Raw genomic sequence first — 20,970 nt, 5'->3', positions numbered from 1 at the left:
TCCCTCCCTCTCTCTAGTTTATGCATCAGCAATTCTCTATTTCTGAGCCTGGGAATCATTACTGCAATTTGCTCTCCCAGCCGTGACGTGTCCCGGCGTACGCTTATTGTCAGTTTTTCAGAGCGTAGTGCATTAAGCTTTTCCTGATCCCGTGGGCAGCTTGATATTAAGTAGAAAATCCAGGTAACCATGAACCGCACGCATTAATTATTTCAGTCCAGATGAGCAAAAGACAGACTCGTCCAACGTTGCCAGGATGCGAGTAAAGAAATCAATGTTTGTTGTTGTTATTATTATTTTTTTGTTAATTTAGTATCAAAGGGGATGGCTGTGCGTACGTGCGTTGATACGTGTGTTTGTGTGTGTGTGTGTGTGTGTGTGAGAGAGAGAGAGAGAGAGAGAGAGAGAGAGAGAGAGAGAGAGAGAGAGAGAGAGAGAGAGAGAGAGAGAGAGAGAGAGAGAGAGAGAGAGAGAGAGAGAGAGAGAGTGAGTGTTTTATTGTGTGAGTTTATCTCTGAAGCAACGTATAAAAAAATAACAGCGAAATGTCTGATGCAGATATTTTCTTTCTATCTTTATGTAACTTCCTTTCAGATACAACAGATGCGGGTCACACTAAAGCTCACATCAAAGGCAGCAGCGGTCCGAAGCTGAAGTCTCAGGTAAATACACACTCATCTGGTTGATTGCAGGTGAGAGCGACAAACACGGCAATAGATGAGAGAGTGATTTAACCCGAGGAGTCGCCAGGTGAAGTGCAGACAGGTGTTAATGTTGACGGAAAGAGGTGACGAGGTGATGCCTGAGGGAAGATTAAGGAAAAAGATCAATAGACGTGAGGCGTGCGTGTGTTGATGTGATTCTGCTGTGTTCTAGGGCGAGTGTGTCTGTGTGTATGTGTTGTGTTGATGTTGGTGTGATGGTTTGTGGAGTGGAAGGAAATGGATTTGCGTAGATAAGAGAAAGTGTGGAGAAATCGCTGTAGACAAGGAGAGAGAGAGAGAGAGAGAGAGAGAGAGAGAGAGAGAGAGAGAGAGAGAGAGAGAGAGAGAGAGAGAGACCGACCAACCGACCAACCGACAGACCGACAGACAGAAAGACAGACACAGACAAAGAAGCAGACAGAACTAAAACAGAGACAGACGGATACAAAGAAAGGATGTTAAATATGAAACAAGAAAAAAAGGAAGAACAGGAAGAAAAACGAGAGAAAGAAATCATCCAAGACAGGTGCGTGTAGATAATTATGGGGTGTGAAGATAAACGTATAATTATAAATGATTTGATATCCCTGGACTCATCCCTTAACATTACAGCTCAGGGAAAGAGATGGTATAATTATAAATGTTTTAATATATATTGACACTCCTCTACTCTTTATCTTTTATCCTTTCTCACGTTTTAATTTTTCAGCCTCTTCCTTGTATTTCCCATTCCTCTCGTCTATAATTTCTTACATAACTTTCTTGCATATTATTTTTCCTCTTCCTTTCTCACCTACCTTTCGTACATTTCTTACATGATATTTACGGAAGAGATTTGTTGTAATACGGATTTTCACTCACTCACTCTCTCCTTGTATTTCCCTTTCCTCTCGTCTATAATTTCTTACATAACTTTCTTGCATATTATTTTTCCTCTTCCTTTCTCACCTACCTTTCAATTGCTCACATTTCTTACGTTATATTATTTTTCCTCTTCCTTTCTCACCTACCTTTCAATTGTTCATATTTACGGAAGAGATTTGTCGTTATACGGAAAATATTTGATAATACTGATAATGAGGGGAAAATTATGACGAACACAGGCAAAAAAGGTATAATTGTAAATATGCTAATGATGCTCTACCTGCAAGCATTGAATGGCCGTTGTGTTCACCTCAGCTAACAAACCATCATAGCCTGCTTAATTAAAATTCGTAAAAGCATAAAAAAATATAAATTAACCGGGTTCTGTATTTATGGGGAAGTGGATTGAATAATTTCAGCGAGTAATGTATGTATGTTTGTTATTGTGGTGGTGGTGGTGGTGGGAGAGAGGGAGATGGATTGTGGTGTGTGTGTGTGTGTGTGTGTGTGTGTGCGTCCGTCCCCGTGCCTTTGATGTTGACTGTAGAAGTGTGTTATTGTTCTTGTATTTAAAATTACTGCTGCTGTTATTGTTATCATCATTGTTGTTGCTGTTGTTACTGTTGTTATTACCATTGTTGCTGTTGTATTAATGTGTTCTATTCCGGGTGTGTTTATGTTGTTGGCGATGGTGTTGCGATGTATTCTGTAGGTGGCGCTGGTGGTGTTGATCAGCGTTGCAAATTATCGTACTCCCCGTATTTTCTGACTGATATCTATAGCAAAAACAATAAATAACAGTTTTAACGCTAACTTTAATATTCTTTCGTTATTGGTGTAGGTACGAGAGTGTGAAGCTTAAAAATTATAAAGACAATGTGTTGAATACGATAATCTGGCAACGTTGGAGCTGACAGACGTGTGAGGGTGTTGCAACGTTGCCAGATTGTCGTACTCAGCGTATTTTCTGTCTGATATCTATAGCAAACACAAACAAACAAGCACCAATAAATAACAATTTTAACGCTAACTTTAATATTCTTTCGTTATTTGTGTAGGTACGAGAGTGTGAGGCTTAAAAATGATAAAGACAATGTGTTGAATACGATAATCTGGCAACGTTGGAGCTGACAGACGTGTGAGGGTGTTGCAACGTTGCCAGATTGTCGTACTCAGTCTCCTATGTTTGCCGATTTCCGACCCCAAAACTGCCTCCTCGACCCCAATAACTGCCTTCATATATAGTTATCGTTAAAATGCTTAATTATTGGTGTTTTTTGGCAGTAGCTATGACTCAGGAAACAATAAATACGAGGCTCTGAGTACGGTAATCTGGCAACCGTGGGGTGTTGTGATATGATATTATAGACAAAAAATAAAGAAAAGAATAGAAGAAACGAAAGAAAAGTTATAGAATCGAGAGAGAGAGAGAGAGAGAGAGAGAGAGAGAGAGAGAGAGAGAGAGAGAGAGAGAGAGAGAGAGAGAGAGAGAGAGACGCACATTTATAAAACACTTCACTCGATATGCGCCACCTGGGAAAAAAAAAAAAACTGTCAAGGTAAAGGAAAGTGAAATCATAAACACACACTCGTTCTATCAACATCCAATACACACACACACACACACACACACACACACACACACACACACACACACACACACACACACACACACACACACACACACGCGCGCAGGCTACGGTGAGGTCTTCCCTGCGTGGTTACGGGGACAGGCAGTAATTCATTAGCCAGATATACGGTGAACGATCCTTTATGCAAATGTTCCTTTTAATAACTGGCGTACGTCCCCCATTGTGGCTGTGTCCCTGTCCGCATCGTATACATAGCTCTGACTCGCCCCAAGAAAGACAGACAGACAGACGGACAGACAGACAGGCGGACACATATACAGCTTGGCTCTGATCCCTAAAAGAGGCTTAGGATAAATAGTAAATAGGGGATGATGTTGGTCTTAGCCCTAATAATTGGGGGTATGGGAGTCATTAACGTCTCTCTCTCTCTCTCAATCATTCTTCCCCCTTCTCTCTTCTCCCCTTCTCCCCTTCTTTCCCACTCGTTAGCTCACTCCCTCCCTCCCTTCCTCCCTTTTCTCTCTCCTTCCTCCCTTTCCCACCATACCCCTCGTTCCCCTTTCCTTTCTCTCCCCTCTTGCAAGGAAAGGCAACATAAACACATCGAATTTATTGACCATGCACGTTGGATAGATCATATTTATAGGTACTTTTACACACACACACACACACACACACACACACACACACACACACACACACACACATTACCTTTTATTATACCTGAACATGAACGGGTCTCTCAAAACACCTGTAAATATTAATCAAACAAAAAAAAAAAAAAAAAACACGCAACTAAATTATTATGTACACCAACACTTACGTTCCCACGGTCATAAGTTGATAATGATGCATGGTGAGAATAATAGTGATAATGGATTTGATGGTGATAGTGGTGATACCCGTGGTGGTGGTGGTGGTGGTGGAAGTCGTGATAGTACTGGAGGTGATGAAAGAGGAAGACGAAGAAGAGGAGGAGGAGGAGGAAGAAAAGGAGGGGGAGGAGGAAGAGGTGAAGGTGTTGAAATTATGTGATTGGCGGTAATTAGTGGAGGAGTAAAGGTGAGGTGGGAAAGGTAAGGTGAAGGAGGAGGAGGGGGAGGAGGAGGAATAAAAAACAAAAAACAAAACAAAAAAAAGAAAAGATCAAGAAGATATAGAAGAGAAAGTGGAAGTAAAGGCAAGTAAGGAAATAAGAAAAAAGAAGAGAAAGAAGAGCATTATAAAAAAAATAGTTGTACCTAGTAGTAGTAGTAGCAGTAGCGGTAATAGGAGTAGTAGTAGTAGTAGTAGTTGTAATAGTAATAGTAGTAGTAGTAGTAGGAGGAGGAGGAGAAGAGGAAGGAGGAGAAGCAGGAGTAGGAGGGAGGGAATAAGAAACTAGAAACTAGAAAATGTATAAAAAGAGAAAGTATAAGTAAAAGTGAATTAGGAAGTAAAGAATAAAAAAAGGAAATGATAGAGGAGGAGGAGAAGTCACGTTGTTGTCGTTGTTAATTAGATCCAAGCGGAGGTGAGGCAAGGTGAGGCGAGGTGAGGTGACGGCAGGTGAAGGTGATTTGTCATGGTTCACCTGGCGAGGAATTGGCGTGGGTCGTGCAGGTGATTGCGATGATTAGGATTAGCGGGGTGTTGGGGCTCATTATGGCTCCGGCTCATTATTGCTGTTGTGATTCATTATGGCGCTGATTCCCTTATTGTGATTCATTTAGTTTTTTTATGAATCCGATCTTTATTTATTTTCTCTATCTTTTTTTTTTACTTTTTTACTTCTCGTTTTTCTCTTGTTTATTTGATATTCTATTTTATATTGTTTATTTATTGTAGTTTTTCTTCTTCTTCCCCCGATCTTTTTTTTTATTGTTTATTTCTTGTTTGTGATTTATTTAGTCTTTTTTTCTTCGTCCGATCTTGTTTTGTGTTTTTTCTGATCTTTTTTTTTTTTTTGTTAATTATTTTTGCTTGCGCCTCATATTTGTTTGTCTTGTTTATTTGATGTTCTCGTTTTTTTGTTGTTTTGCTTTATATTTCTTCTCCTATTCTTCCTCTTCCGTCTTCTTCCTCCTCCCCTTCTTCACTGCAACCTCCTGTGACGAATTTAATGTTTTTTCGCATGTCATTCGCTCACACACATGCACACTCTCTCTCTCTCTCACGCTTGCTCGTCTTACCTTGGACAGGTGGCGTAATCTGCCTTAATTAACGTCAGAAATTAAGGTGAGAGTCCCTATATATATTTTACGAATTTCGGAAACCCTCATTGGTCCTTAACTTCCATGACGTCATTCCCATCCTGACCTCTGATTGGTGGAGATTAACGTGTCCTAATAGCCATGTTTTTTTTTTTTTCGGGAGGTTTTGATTGGACGGTGAAGCATTCTGTTGTGACGTCATGAGTCTGGGCGTCTGTGATTGGTTAAAAGGGTGGAAAGAATAAACAAAAGACATGTCGATGCATAATTTTAGGGTCTATTGAATGATGGTTATGCATGGAGGTGTCTGGGAGAAAATATATGAGTGAGACTGATAGACTCTCTCTCTCTCTCTCTCTCTCTTTCTTTCTTTCTCTCTATCTGTCTATCTCTATATCTATCTATCTATCTATCTATCTATCTATCTCATTATAAGAGCAAGGAAATAAGAAAGGTAGGGAGATTGCCAAAAAAAGAAAAGAAAGGAAAAGGAAGCAAAGAAAAGGGTAATGAAAAGAAGGCAAGAATGAAAGGAAGGAAGGAAGGAAGGAAGGAAGGAAGGAAATATTAACGAAAAGGGAAGGATGGATTGGGAAATGGATGTATGAATTAAAAGTATGAGGGAAGGAGGAGAGAGCAAAGAGGGAAGGAGGGATGGATGTAAGGAAGGAAGGTAGTTAGACATGAATGGATTAAAGATGAATTGATGAATGGAGGAAGGGAAGGACAAGAGAAGGGAATCAAGGAGAGGGACAGAAGGAAGGAAGGGAAGAGAAGGAAGAAAGGAAACTAAGGGGTGGAAAGAGATAAAAGGGAGAGGGAGAGGAGAGATAAATAAAAGGGAGAGAGAGAGGAGAGAAACATTATATAATCACACACACACACACACACACACACACACACACACACACACGCCTTTCGCACGTTTTTTTTTTTTTTTTTTCTTTTCCTACACGAGGTCAGAGTCGGTCGGTCATGTGGATAGATCGGTTCTGTTGTTATTCATTTTCTTTAACTTTTGTACTATGTTTTTTACCTCTCCCTTTTTTTTTATTTCCTCGACATTCCGTGAAACTCGTGGAAGCGTTCAGTCCCGAGGCAGCGGAGAGAATGAATATCTCTGTAAATTTCCTCTGAAACACAAGATAAAAAACGGGAAGGCGAGTATTAAAAAAAAAAAGAAACAATACTCCGAACACTAATTGAACGCACGTGTAAGAATTTGTCTATATTAAAAACGATATGGAAAAAATGAACAGAAAAATTGATTTGGTTTTAAAATTTGAAAAGAAAATTCTAAACTTTTCCTTTTTTTATCTCGAAGTTGTAACTATAGCGAAATTTAATAGTTATAATGATAAAGATAATAGTAATAATAATAATAATAATAATAATAATAATAATAATAATAATAATAATAATAATAATAATAATAATAATAATAATAATAATAATAATAATAATAATAATAATAATAATAATAATGATAATGAAAAGAATATAATAATGGTACTAAAAATAAAGAAATAACAGAAATAATAATGATAATAATAATAATAATAATAATAATAATAAAAATGCTAATGATAATAATAATAACAACAACAACAGTAACAACAATGTCTACAACAACAACAACAACAACAAAACAAAAACAATTCCCTTCACTTCGATCCCAATGACACAACAAAACTTTTTAATGACTCCCAAAACGCGGCTGTAGATTTTTTTTTTCTTTCATTATTTTTTCTCTTTATTTTTTTCCCGTCCTTGTTTCTTATATTTGGGGATGTATATTTGGCGAGTGCGCTTCGTTTTCTGTTTGTCTGTCAGTCCGGAAGCGTGATTCCTTCCTGAGCCGGGCGGAAGAGGGAGGGAGAGAGGAAGATAGAAAAGAAATAATGAGGAGGAGGCGGAGGAGGAGGAGGAGGAGGAAGACCGCTGTAAGGAGATGCCGGAACAAGACCACAAAAAATCAGGAGGTGGAAAAGAGAGAAAAGGAATCGGAAAAAAAGGAGCAGGAAAAAGGAAATGAAGAAAAGGAAGGAAGGGAAATAAGAAAGAGGAGGAGGAACGAAAGGAGGGGAAAGAGGAGAAAGAAAAAGAGGAAAGGATAAAAAAAGGAGCAGGAATAAGGAAATGAAGAAGAGGAAGAAGGGGAAATAAGGAAGAGGAGGAGGAACGAAAGGAGGGGAAAGAGGAGAAAGAGAAAGAGGAAAGGATAAAAAAAAAGAATATATCAGAGAGCAAATAAGGGGAAGAAAAGAAATGGAGGGAAAAAAAGGAAATAAAAAGATGATAGGGAAAAGAGTATTGGAGGAAAGTCTTTCAAAATATCAACCCATATCACAGTAATGGAGGAAGGGAAGGAAGAGGAGGAGGAGGAGGAGGAGAGCAAAATTATGGAAAAGGGAAAAACTGAAGGAGAAATTACGAAACATAGAAACAGAAGTAGGAAAAGTAATGGAACAAGAAAGTAGAGAAAGAAGAGGAAAAGAAAGAAAAGGAGGAGGAGGAAGAGGAGGAGGAGGAGGAGGAGAAGGAGCAAAGGTATGTGAAGCGAGAAAAACGGAAAAAGGAAAAACAGAGAGTAGAAACAGGAGTAGGAACAGGAGTGGGAGGAAGAAGAAGAAAAAGGAGGAGGAGGAGGAGGAGGAGGAGGAGGAAGAGGAAGAGAGGGATAGATGTAGGCTTTTCAACATGGCGGAGAGAAAGATCTTCTCAGAGAGACAACACCAATATCGAATACCAATGACCTTTTTCCCTCCATCTCTCCTTCCTTCCTTCCTTCCTTTCCTCCATCGATGACCCTCCAGCCCTCCCTCCCTCCCTTCCTCCATGAGTGTGACCGTCTATTTCTCCCTCCTTCTCTCCTTCTGTCCCTTTCTCTCCATTTTTTTATCTATCTATATTAAATTTCTCTCTCTCTTCCTTTCCTCTTTCTCTCATAAGTCCTTTTTCCTTCCTTACTTTATCCTTTCCTCTTTCTTTCTTTCATCCTTCCCTTCCTTCTATAAAACAGTCCTTCATCCTGTCCCTTCCTCCTTTTCATCCTCCTTCCTCTTTCTTATCATCTTTCCTCCGCCCTTCCTACCCTTCATCCTGCGTTTCCTCTCTCCTCCCTCAATGGCCCTTTCTCTCTCCCTCTCTCTTCTCCTTGTCCCCATCCCTCCGTCTACCCCTCCTCTTCAGCCCCGGCCTCCTCTCCGTCCCCTCCACCCCCCTCCATCATCACGATATGGGGCATAATACTCGCTGGGGCTTCCTACTCACGCTTCCCTTGCAGATAAGAATGGAAATGAAGCCTGAGAGAACATTATCCACGGTCAGCTCATTCGCCCTATTCACCACAAGAACGACTGACTGGGCTTCCCGTTCTCCGCTTTTTATGATGGGAGTCTTCTGCCCGACCCATCCTAGTACAAACCCCCAAAACGTCGACTTTTTAGATTTGCAACGATTGTAATAGGAGTCGTCTACCTTTTTCCATCGCTGTTACCATCACGTCGACGAGCCCAGTCTAGGAAAAACCCTCAAAACGTTGCATTGGTTTCCTTCTAGTGATTATAAGTTGAGTCGTCTGCACTTTTCCCGTCCATCGCAGAGTTGCCAAATTATCGTACTCATCGCATTGCATTTTCGTCGTTTCTGACCAATAACTATAGCAAAAACAAACAAATAAACATCATCAAATAGGAGCTTTAACGCTAACATCAATTTTCTATCGTTATTTGTGTAGGTACGAGAGTTTGTGGCTTAAAAGTAATAAAGACGATGTAGTGAGTACGATAATCTGGCAACACTGGTCCATCGCTACCACCACCACGACACGTCCAGCCTAGCAAAATCCCTCAAAACGTCGGCTTTCTTGCCTTCTAACGGTTATAATTGGTGTCGTCTGCCCTTTTACTTCATCGCTACAGCCACCTCCACGACGGCGAGTCCAATCTAATACAAACCCCAAAAATATCGACTCTCTAGCTCTCTAACATTTATAATAGAGTCGTTCGCTCTTTACCTCCACCACGACGATCTATCCACTCTAGTACAAACCCCCTAATATGAGTCGTCTGTCGTTCTCCTTACCATAACAACGACGACCAATCCAGCCTAGTTACAAAACCCAAAACCTCGACTTTCTTGCCTTCTAACGAGTATAAGTGGAGTCGTCTGCCCTTTTCCCTTCCTTCGCTTCAGACACCACCACGAAAGCCAATCCACTCTAGTACAAACCCCAGAGATGTCGAATTTCTAGCTCTAACTTTTATAATCGTCGTCTGCCTTTCTCCCCTACCACCATCACGTTGACCAGTTCAGTATAATATAACTCCTAAAACGTTGACTTTCTAGCTGTCTGACTTCTGTACTAGGGTTGGTATTCTTAGACACTTTTGCTTCTCACATCAGCTATTTCTAAAGGTCAAAGAGGGGGTCAGTCGGGTTTTAATGAGTGTCTCTTCAGGTTCATGTTACAGAAGAAGGGTCAAACTACCACCAGGGTCATACAACTACTCTTGGAAATGCCCACAACTCCTATGAAAGCCTTGTCAAATATGTGTTCTTGGGCGCCGAAATGTCTCATAATACCACCCTAGTAGGAGTCGTATGCCCTTCTTCTCTACCCTCACGACGACGACCAGTCCACTCTAGTATACAAACCCCAAAAACATCGAATTTTTAACTTTCAAACTCTTAAAATAGGAATCGTCTGCTCTTCCCCTTCCAATGTTCCTATACAACGACCAGCCACGCCTAGTCTTAACGCCCAAACTTCGACTATCTAACCATTGACTAACGTATCCATTAACTCTCTATTTATTCCTCCCAGACCAAACGTTCCAATGATGCTGCTTTTTTAACTTTCTTTCACTTTTTTTTAAATTTAAACAACTATTCCCGCTCTCATACATATGTTTTTTTTTATATTCTCTCTCGTGTCATGAGTAAAAACGTCTTTATGCAAGTTTAAATTTTAAATATAGGATACGGAGATTAAATTCATTGACACACTTACTTAATTATTTCCTATGTATCGCCTTTACTGTTTGTCCATCTATTTCCTTCCTCGCTCTGTTCTTTATTTTTATTCTGACGGACAAACCCACATTTTTCTCATTGTCTGGAAACGTTACATACTCGGAAACAGGATATGAATAAATGAAAAAAATGAATACGAGAGAGAGAGAGAGAGAGAGAGAGAGAGAGAGAGAGAGAGAGAGAGAGAGAGAGAGAGAGAGATTAAAAACGCAGCAGCATTCGTGTTCATTCTGATGCTCTATGTACTTCGTTGAATTCCAGATGAAAAACGGAACAAAACAATAAGGGGAGAGGGTAACGGGAGGGCCAGAACAAAAGACGATCGGGACATTGATTCACGCACCTATTCCCTCGCCCAAAGACAGGAGCGTCCAATCCCTTCCAAAATGACACTCGGGAGCAATAATTTGAAAAGCTTTGCAAAACATACATACATACATACATACATACATGCGTACATACATACATATACACAGGTACCTATTCATAGACGTGGATTGTTCCCTCCCGTCCTTCTCTCTCTCTCTCTCTCTCTCTCTCCTCTCTCTCTCTCTCTCTCTCTCTCTCTCTCTCTCTCTCTCTCTCCCTCCCCTTCTCCCTCTCCTATTTTTTTTCCTTCTCCCTCTTCCTTTTTTTCTTTCCTCCTTCTCCCCCTCTCCCTCCCTCTTACACGTCCTCTTCTATCTCCTCCGTCTCTCATTCTCTCCTCTCTTCTACCACTCTTGATTTCTCCCTTCTCCTCTCCCACTATCTCCCTCTCCATCCCTCCCTCCCTCCCTCTCCCTCCTTCCGTCCCTCCCATACACTCTCTGCGAATGAGAATGAACAATAATGTGTATTAAAAACTTATACATAAAAAGGAGATTAAAAAAGGGATTCGACGCGGAGGGAAGGAAATGGAATTGTTCTTTAGTTGGTGATATCAAGTCAGCGTCTTTTTTTTTTTTTTGTTTGTTTGTTTGTGTTTTTCTTTCCTGTCTGTCAAAAAAAAAAGAGAGAGGATATGCAGACTGGCTGAGTGTTGTAAAGAGAAGATAGAAACACACACACACACACACACACACACACACACACACACACACACACACACACACACACACACACACACACACACACTCAAAATATATATATACACTCGCGGACACACACACACACACACAGACACACACATCTGACAAGCGGAACCTGAAAAAAAAAAAACATATAATAGCCAAGGAACGTATTGAAAGGAAAGAAAAAAGAAAAAACACAACTTCGAAAGATATAATAAACAAACAAAAAGTAAGCCTAAACGAACTCAGATCAAGTATTTTCCTCTTTTTTTCTCTCTTTACTTTCCACTATTTTATTTTACTTCACTTTCCCCTCTTTTATTTTCTTCATTTTCCCCTCTTGTTATTTTTTCTCCACTTTCCTTTTTTTTTTTTCTTCACTTTTCCCTTTTCTATTTTCTTCATTTTCCCCTCTTCTTATTTTTCTCCACTCTCCTTTTTTTATTTTCCTTCACTTTCCTCTCTTTATTTTTTCACTTTTCCCTCTTTTTTATTTTTCTTCACTTAACCCTTAATATTTTTTTCTTACATTTTTTTCCTTTATTTTTCTTTCCTCCTAAGTGTGTGCGGCGCCGCGGAGGAGGAGCTAAAGGCATCAATACTTGTTCGCGAGGGAAGAAAAAAAAAAGGACTAAAGGAAAAAAGACTAGGAAAAAAAATAGCTCCCTTGGTAGTGTGGATCCCTATTCTTACAAGTGGAGGAGGATGAGGAGGAGGAAGAGAAGGAAGATGGAGGAGGACGTGGAGGAGGAGTGGCCTGCGAAACAAGTGTGAGAAGGAAGGAAGGAAGAGGCTTTGGAGGAAGGAAGAGGAGGAGGAGGAGGATAAGAAAAGGAGTGTAGGAAGAGATTTTGGAGAGAGGGGAGGAGTAAAGGAGGAGAAGGAGACGAAAGGGAGACGAGGAAGAGAGGTTGCCAAAGGCTTCTCCACCTCCTCCTCCTCCTCCTCCTCCTCTTCCTCTTCCTCTTTTATCTGTTTCTAAGTAATGTTTTCCACCTTCACTCCTCTCCGTTCCTCTCCTTCTTTCTCCACTTCTTTATTTCCCTCTTCCTCGCTCTCCTCCTCTTCCTCCTATTTCTCCTCCTATTCCTAATGTTTTCCACCTCGACACTTCTCCGTTCCACTTCTCTTCTCTCTCCTCCACTTATACACATCTATATTCCTCTCTTCCCCGTTCTCCTCCTCTTATTTCTCATGCACTTTTTATGCAACATTTTCTATCCTTCATATTTCGCCTCTCTTTTCCTCTTTTTCCCTTCTCCTCCAATGCAATTCCCTATTCATATCTTCCTCCTTCTCTTCCTCCTCTTCCACTTCCTAAGCAACATTTTCCACCTCGATACTTTTCTATTCCTCTCTTTCTCCTCCTCCTGTACAATTCCCTATTCATCTCTTCCTCCTTCTCCTCCTCTTCCTCCTCTTCCACTTCCTAAGCAACATTTTCCACCTCGATACTTTTCTATTCCTCTCTTTCTCCTCCTCCTCCTCCCTCTCCCTCTACTCCCCCATTTTAAACAGCACTTCACAGCTCCACACTTTCGATTCCTTGTTGCCTGTTGGTCGCCGTCGCTCTCCCCCTCCCTCTCTCCCTCCCTCCCTCGCCCCCTCGCCGCCACAGGGAGACAACGGGACATATTTTCGCGGCTGTCACGGTGCAGTGGCCCATCAGAATATATCAATACCGCCAATGGTCACGCGGCCCCCCTCCCTTCCGCCCCCCTCGACCCCCTCGCTGCTGGCTGGCTGGCTGGCTGGCCCCTGCTTTGGACAGGCGCCAGAGTTGTCACCTCCTTTCCCCTACTGTCCCTTCCCTTCCTTTCCCTTCTATTTAGTTATAGGATTCCCACCCTCGCTCGCTCGCCCGTTGCTTCAGTTCGATTCTGTTCCCTTCAGTTGATTTTTCCTCTCCTCCTGTACCGCCTTGTTCCATTCAGTCTCTTCCTTTCCTTTCTCTTCCGTTCTTTTCTTACTTCGTTTCGTAGTTTCCCTTCTATTACGTTTCCTTCAGTTGCTATTCCTTTTCCTCCTTAACCGTCTAGTTCCATCCTGTCTTTCTTTTCCTTCTATTCACATCTATTCTTATTTTGTTCCTATGTTTATCTTCTATTCCGTTCCCTTCATTTCCTATCCCTTCCCCTCCCGTACCGTCTCGTTCCATCCTGCCTCTTCCTTTTCCTTCTACTCCGTTCTGTCCATATTTTCTTTCGTAGTTTCCCTTATATTCCATTCCCTTCAACTGCAATCCCTTCTCTTTCCATTATCATTTACTTTCATGTTGCCCCTTCCACAGTCTTAGAGTATGTAGGGGAGAGCGGTGATGATTCGGACAATGGAATGGTCTATAGACATCATATTGTAAAACGTATGGGACTGTGCCGTGGGATCTTGTGTGAATTTGCAAAACTAGACTTGGACCACGCCGGACAACCACGCCCTCAGAGATGTGGTTTTCGGGGCAGTTCAGATTTCGTTTCCTTGCACCTTTTCTGTAATATTTTTAGGGTGTATCGTAAACTCTAACTTCATGAATAAGGCAAGTAGTGGATAGTGCATTATTATGGTAGTGTAATTCCGTGTGCATCTGTGTGTTTGTTTGTGTGTTTGTGTGTTTGTGTGTATGAGTGTCTTTATGTGTGTGTTTCTGTATGTTTGTGTGTTTGTGCTTTTCCCTGTGTGCATGTTTGTTTGTTTGTGTTTCTAGGTGTGTTTTACTGTGTGTTTCTGCGTGTGTTTCCTGTTTATGTGCGTATGTTTTTGTTTGTGTTTATGTTTGCGTGTTGTTTCCGCCGTTTTCCCTTCCCGGCTCCGTCCCATACCATTTCCTTCCCTTCTCTTCCCCTCCGTTTATTTCACTTTGCGTCCCTTCCTTTCCCTTCGCTTCCTTCTCATCCTCTCCCTTCCCTTGCCTTCTTTTTCCATCCCTTACCTTCACTTCACTTCACTTCACTTCACTTTACTTCCCTTCCTCTGTATCACAATCACTTCCTTCCCTTCCCCTCCTTTCCCTTCCCTTCACTAAGATTTCCCTACCTTCTTTTCTCTTCCCTTCCCTTCCCTTTCCTTTTCTTTTCTTCCTTTTCCTTTCCTTCCCCTCCCTCAACTTTCCTAGCAGTCCCCAATCTTCCTCTCCCTTCCATCCCTTCCCTTATCTTCCTTTCCCTCCCCTTCCCTTCCCTTCCCTTCCCACCTATTCCCTTCCCTTCCCTTCCCTTCCCTCCCCTTCCCTTCCCATCCCTTCCCTTCCTTTCCCTTCCCTTCCCTTCTTTCCCCATCCCTTCCCTTCCCCTCCATTCCATTTCATCACAGTCACTCCCATTGCGCCTGTCACACACACTACCATAGTCCCCCCTTTTGCCATTGTTTATGATAAGGATATGGGAGGTTTGGCATATGTAAACTCACACTATTCCTTGCCATACACCCATACGCACTTACACACACACACACACACACACACACACACGAGCGTCTCAGCAAATACATACATATGCAAATACACACATACATAGTCATACGCATTAGTATATAGGGTCTGCATCTGCTTACTTCTGAACATACACACACACACACACACACACACACACACACACACACACACAAGTATATATTCACGGTCACGCACATACACACACACACACACACACACACACACACACACACACACACACACACACACACACACACACACACACACACACACACACACACACACACACACACACACACACAAACACACACACACACACACACACACACACACACACACACACACACACACACACACACACACACACACACACACACACACACACACACACACACACACACACACACACACACACACACACACACACACACACACACACACACACACACACACACACACACGCATTTTTCCCATATTTGTGTGTATGAATACGTGCTCTGTGTGTGTGTGTGTGTGTGTGTGTGTGTGTGTGTGTGTGTGTGTGTGTGTGTGTGTGTGTGTGTGTGTGTGTGTGTGTGGACGCGTGATAATTTCTCTACGTGGACCTTTAACAGCAAAAGACCTTGACTACCAGGAACACACACACACACACACCCACGCACACACACACACACACACACACACACACACACACACACACACACACACACACACACACACACACACACACACACACACACACACACAAATTCATCTGGCAGGCTTACGGGATGTGCAAATATAAGTAAGGAAGGAAGGTGCTTGTCTGTGTGTGTGTGTGTGTGTGTGTGTGTGTGTGTGTGTGTCTCTCTCTCTCTCTCTCTCTCTCTCTCTCTCTCTCTCTCTCTCTCTCTCTCTCTCTCTCTCTCTCTCTTAGCATATAAATAAGTTTCTCCCTCCGAATCGATCTCAAACGCGTAATCGAGTGCTTTATGCCCGAAGAAAAATGTTTATATATGACTGTATACAAGGATAAATCTTGCATGTGAGAGAGAGAGAGAGAGAGAGAGAGAGAGAGAGAGAGAGAGAGAGAGAGAGAGAGAGAGAGAGAGAGAGAGAGAGAGAGAGAGAGAGAGAGAGAGAGAGAGAGAGAGAGAGAGAGAGACACGGTTAAAGGTTAAACAGACAAACAGAGAATAAAACACACAACAAGGCAATTAATGAAAGAAAGAAATGTTGTATAGCAGAGAGAGAGAGAGAGAGAGAGAGAGAGAGAGAGAGAGAGAGAGAGAGAGAGAGAGAGAGAGAGAGAGAGAGAGAGAGAGAGAATGAGTTTGAGAGTGTGTTAGATCCAGGTTAATTGACAAACAGACAATAAAACGATGTAATTTGTTAAAAGCGATGAGACACGAACTAACTGACACACAGACAGACAGACAGACGGTATGAAGAGAGGGGGGAAGAGAGAGTAGGGAAACGAAATGAGAGGAAAGGAGAGGTAAAAAAAGAGATAAAAATAGAGAGAGAGAGAGAGAGAGAGAGAGAGAGAGAGAGAGAGAGAGAGAGAGAGAGAGAGAGAGAGAGAGAGAGAGAGAGAGAGAGAGAGAGAGAGAGAATGTAACAGGGCAAAATTATAATGTCAGCCTTCCCCTTTTTGCCCACAATGCACCTGAGAGAGAGAGACTTCCCAATAAATCCTTCAAGCCTCTAGGGGTGTTATCCGCCTTTGTTATTCAGAATTGACGACCTTACGCTTGCCTGGAGGAGACGATCTACCCGGTACAAAAGGGAGAGAAGGGTGAGAGAGAGAGAGAGAGAGAGAGAGAGAGAGAGAGAGAGAGAGAGAGAGAGAGAGAGAGAGAGAGAGAGAGAGAGAGAGAGAGAGAGAGAGAGAGAGAGAGAGAGAGAGAGAGAGAAAGAGACCTTTTGATAGACAAAGAAGAAAAAAGCAAAACAAAAGTAAAAAATAAATAAAAAAAGAAGATAGTGCGGAAAAAAATAAGAAGAAAGAGGGAAAAATAAAAAAACGAAAATAAAAAAAATAAAGAGAAAGAGAGAGAATAAAGAACTGAAAATATGAGCGAGTGAGATGACAAAAGAGAAAGAAACAAAAAGATGGAAAATATATAACCACGAATCGACGAATGAAGAAAAAATGGCCCAGTAAGGAGAAAGAATAAAAGAAAGAATGCAGGAACGCAGGGGATGAATGATGAACGAGCCGCGCACACAACCGGACAATAACCGCAAATCGATGAGTGAATAAATACGGCGAGACAAAGAGACCAACACTGCTTGATATTTGTTTTTCTTTGCGCTGCGTCCGCTGTTATTTATGTTACCTGTGTGTTGCGGCCTGTTTGTGCGCTTATGTGTTTTGTCATGCCATGGGTGTGTTCTTTCATTCAGGTTTTCTTTTTTTCCCCTTTTTTTTCATTACTTTGTTTTTCTCTCTCTTTCTTCTCTCTCTCTCTCTCTCTCTCTCTCTTCCATATGAGAGAGAGAGAGAGAGAGAGAGAGAGAGAGAGAGAGAGAGAGAGAGAGAGAGAGAGAGAGAGAGAGAGAGAGAGAGAGAGAGATAGATAGATATAGAGAGAGAGATAGAGAGAGAGAGAGAGAGAGAGAGAGAGAGAGAGAGAGAGAGAGAGAGAGAGAGAGAGAGAGAGAGAGAGAGAGAGAGAGAGAGAGAGAGAGAGAGAGAGAGAGAGAGAGAGAGAGAGAGAGAGAGAGAGAGAGAGAGAGAGAGAGAGAGAGAGAGAGAGAGAGAGAGAGAGAGAGAGAGAGAGAGAGAGAGAGAGAGAGAGAGAGAGGATTCGCAGCTAAATTGAAGACATTCCGACGATATATGAGGAAAATTACAGCAAAAAAGTCGTTTTTCTTTAGTCAAACATAGGACACAGACACACACACACACTTCTTTAAAAGAGAGAGAGAGAGAGAGAGAGAGAGAGAGAGAGAGAGAGAGAGAGAGAGAGAGAGAGAGAGAGAGAGAGAGAGAGAACATTCATTTTTGAGAAACTGCACACATATATACATTCAGACAGACAGACGGAAGACAGATGGACTAACATACACCAATATTGTAGAACACTCAGCTGAGATACGTGGATACGAACACTTGATAAACAAAGCAAAAACAACGGTACAGCACACACACACACACACACACACACACACACACACACACACACACACACACACACACACACACACATGCCATCACATCACCTGAGAAATTATGAATTAACGCAGGTATGCATAGGTAAGGAGAAGGTAGAGAGGGATGCGGGGGTCCAGGACAGGTGAGGGTCAGAGCCTGGCATAGTTGTATTAACCCTCCGGCATTCCGCCCATGATGTATTAAAGGTTTTGCTGGAGCGTGTGAAGCTAACACTCGCCCATTGATCCTGTATTCATGGTAGTTGGTTCTGCTTATAGTTCATGCAGAGAGAGAGAGAGAGAGAGAGAGAGAGAGAGAGAGAGAGAGAGAGAGAGAGAGAGAGAGAGAGAGAGAGAGAGAGAGAGAGAGAGAGAGAGAGAGAGAGAGAGAGAGAGAGAGAGAGAGAGAGAGACTAGGTAAAGAAGCGAAAAATTATATAGCGTACGTTGTATTCATGAGTGTTGAGATTGAAAGTCATTGAAAGTGTGAGAGCGAGTGCTTGATTGATCGAAAGCAACGTCGATAGTGTTCAATATATACTTGGAGGAACAGGAGGAGAATGAGACGGAAGAAGAGGAGGAGGAGTTGAAGAGTAAAGCTCCCCCTCTTACCCAAATTCCCTCTAGGGTAGAAATGAGGATGGACGAATAGAAGGAACAGGAAGTGAAGAAAGAAACGTAACAATAAAGAAAGAGGTTGTGATACAGATGCAAGGTAACGCGTGGATTCCAGATAAACACCCGAATATTTGAGCAGGTAAAGGTTTGTCAGGAAGTTATATTTCTTGTTGTAGAGGAGACACTGACGGACCCCTTCTGATAATCGTTATTTCTATATTTATGAAGGTTTTTGAGTCTATGCCCGAAATCTGTTCACTATTCACATGAAGCTGAATATTTTTGTTTTGTTGAAGAGGCAGTAATCCACTTTTTCATCGTTATTTATTTATTAATTCAGATTTTTTGTTTGTGTTCCGAAGTAAATGTTTTGTTTTTGAAAACTAATGATCAACAAGGAAAAAAGCATTTACCTCTGTTCTTTTTTGCTATATTTTCAAAGAAGTTGGCACTCAATTATATATTTGTATTTCATCTATATTTTCTTCGTATTTTCTTTACAGTAACGGAAGCAGCTCAGGAGCATAGAAAAAGAAGAAACCCCGCTAAGATCTGCTTCAGTAGAATATATTTAATTAGCCTCAAGGGACGGTCAGTTTCGGATCGGCATGTCTTGATGCTCCTTCTGGAAAGTGTTCAAGTTGTCGGCTGGAGGAAATACAGACGAAGAAAGGCTGTTGCAGAGTTAACCAGGAAAAGGGATGAAAGACTGAAGATGCTTGTTAACTCTTGCGTAAGGGATTTGGATAGTATAGGGATGACCGAGAAGAGAGTCATGTGCAGTGGGGTCGCGGGAGGGACTGAGGCATGCAGCTAAACATTTCAGAAGAGCAGTGAAATAATAATATCAATAGAAGATAGAAAGAGAGGCAACATTACGGCCGAATTTTTGAGATAGAAGAGGGGAGTTGATGAGGCGAAGGGAAAAAGGCTGTGTTTGTGTGTGTGTGTGTGTGTGTGTGTGTGTTTGAATCCCCCCCCCCCCACACACACACACATACGTACATGAGATACATACTATATACACGCCTTAAATAAGTCTCCTCGGATCGTTACCCGGATCAGACGGATCATTATCATCTTCCATTTATTCATTATAGAAATCACATAATGCAGAAACAGCCGCCGTGTCAGAATTTTTTCAGCCCATTTGTCTGTATCGAATCTAAAAATCATATACTTAAAAAATTACTTAATGAATGACTTTTGAAATACACGCCATTTTTTACCCTGTATATTTTGACTTCCCCGAACAGAAAAGTAAAAATCTTTCCTTTTGTGCCGCATGAGGTTGTGAAATACGGAAGTTTATTATTATTATTATTATTATTATTATTATTATTATTATTATTATTATTATTATTATTATTATTATTATTATTATTATTATTATTATTATTATTATTATTATTATTACTACTACTACTACTACTACTACTACTACTACTACTACTACTACTACTACTACTACTACTACTACTACTATTACTATTACTACTACTACTACTAATACTAATACTAATACTAATACTAATACTACTACTGTTCCTCCTCCTCCTCCTCCTCCTCCTCCTCCTACTACTACTACTACTACTACTACTACTACTGTTATTATTATTATTATTATTATTTTCTGTGTTTGTGCGTTTCCCGTTTTCTCCCTGGCAGAAGACGGGAAGCGAGAAGTGAGCAGCGATATGCGTCTCCGTTTTCTTTTTGCTCTCCTTCACTTTTTCTCCGTTCTCTCCTTTTTCATATTTTATCGGTAAGCGTTTGCGCAGTATTGGCCGCGAGTGTTCTTTTTTCTTTCCTTTTTGCGTCGCTTTTTCCGTCTTTGTCTCGTTTCTTATTTTTTGACTCCGAGGTTCTGACTGCTTCGCTCGGCTGCATTTTTTTTTTTTTTTGTTATATATATTTGTGTTCCTTTCTTTTATTTCGCCTTAGTGTTGACGAGAAACGCTGAGAGAAACAGATAGACAGATAGACAGACAGACAGGTAGATAGACAGACAGACAGACATATTCAGATAACGACTAAAGAGAGAGAAAGGAAGCAAGAATGAAGGACAAAGACAGAAAAAAAATCTGAGAAATTCTACAAAAAGAAAGCAATAAGAACAGAAAATATGAAAAGTCGAGAATATGAGAGAAAGAAAGGAAAAAGGAAAACAAATCAACGAGAAGAGAGAGAGAGAGAGAGAGAGAGAGAGAGAGAGAGAGAGAGAGAGAGAGAGAGAGAGAGAGAGAGAGAGAGAGAGAGAGAGAGAGAGAGTCACATCTCCTAAAAGGTTATGACGATCGGAGTAGTGTTCGTCACCACCAGAGGAAAGAAGGAAGTAATAGAAGA

The sequence above is a fragment of the Eriocheir sinensis genome, chromosome 5, assembly GCF_024679095.1.
Source record: "Eriocheir sinensis breed Jianghai 21 chromosome 5, ASM2467909v1, whole genome shotgun sequence".
NCBI classification, from domain to species: Eukaryota; Metazoa; Arthropoda; class Malacostraca; order Decapoda; family Varunidae; genus Eriocheir; species Eriocheir sinensis.
Note: the sequence above shows the minus strand (reverse complement) of the source record.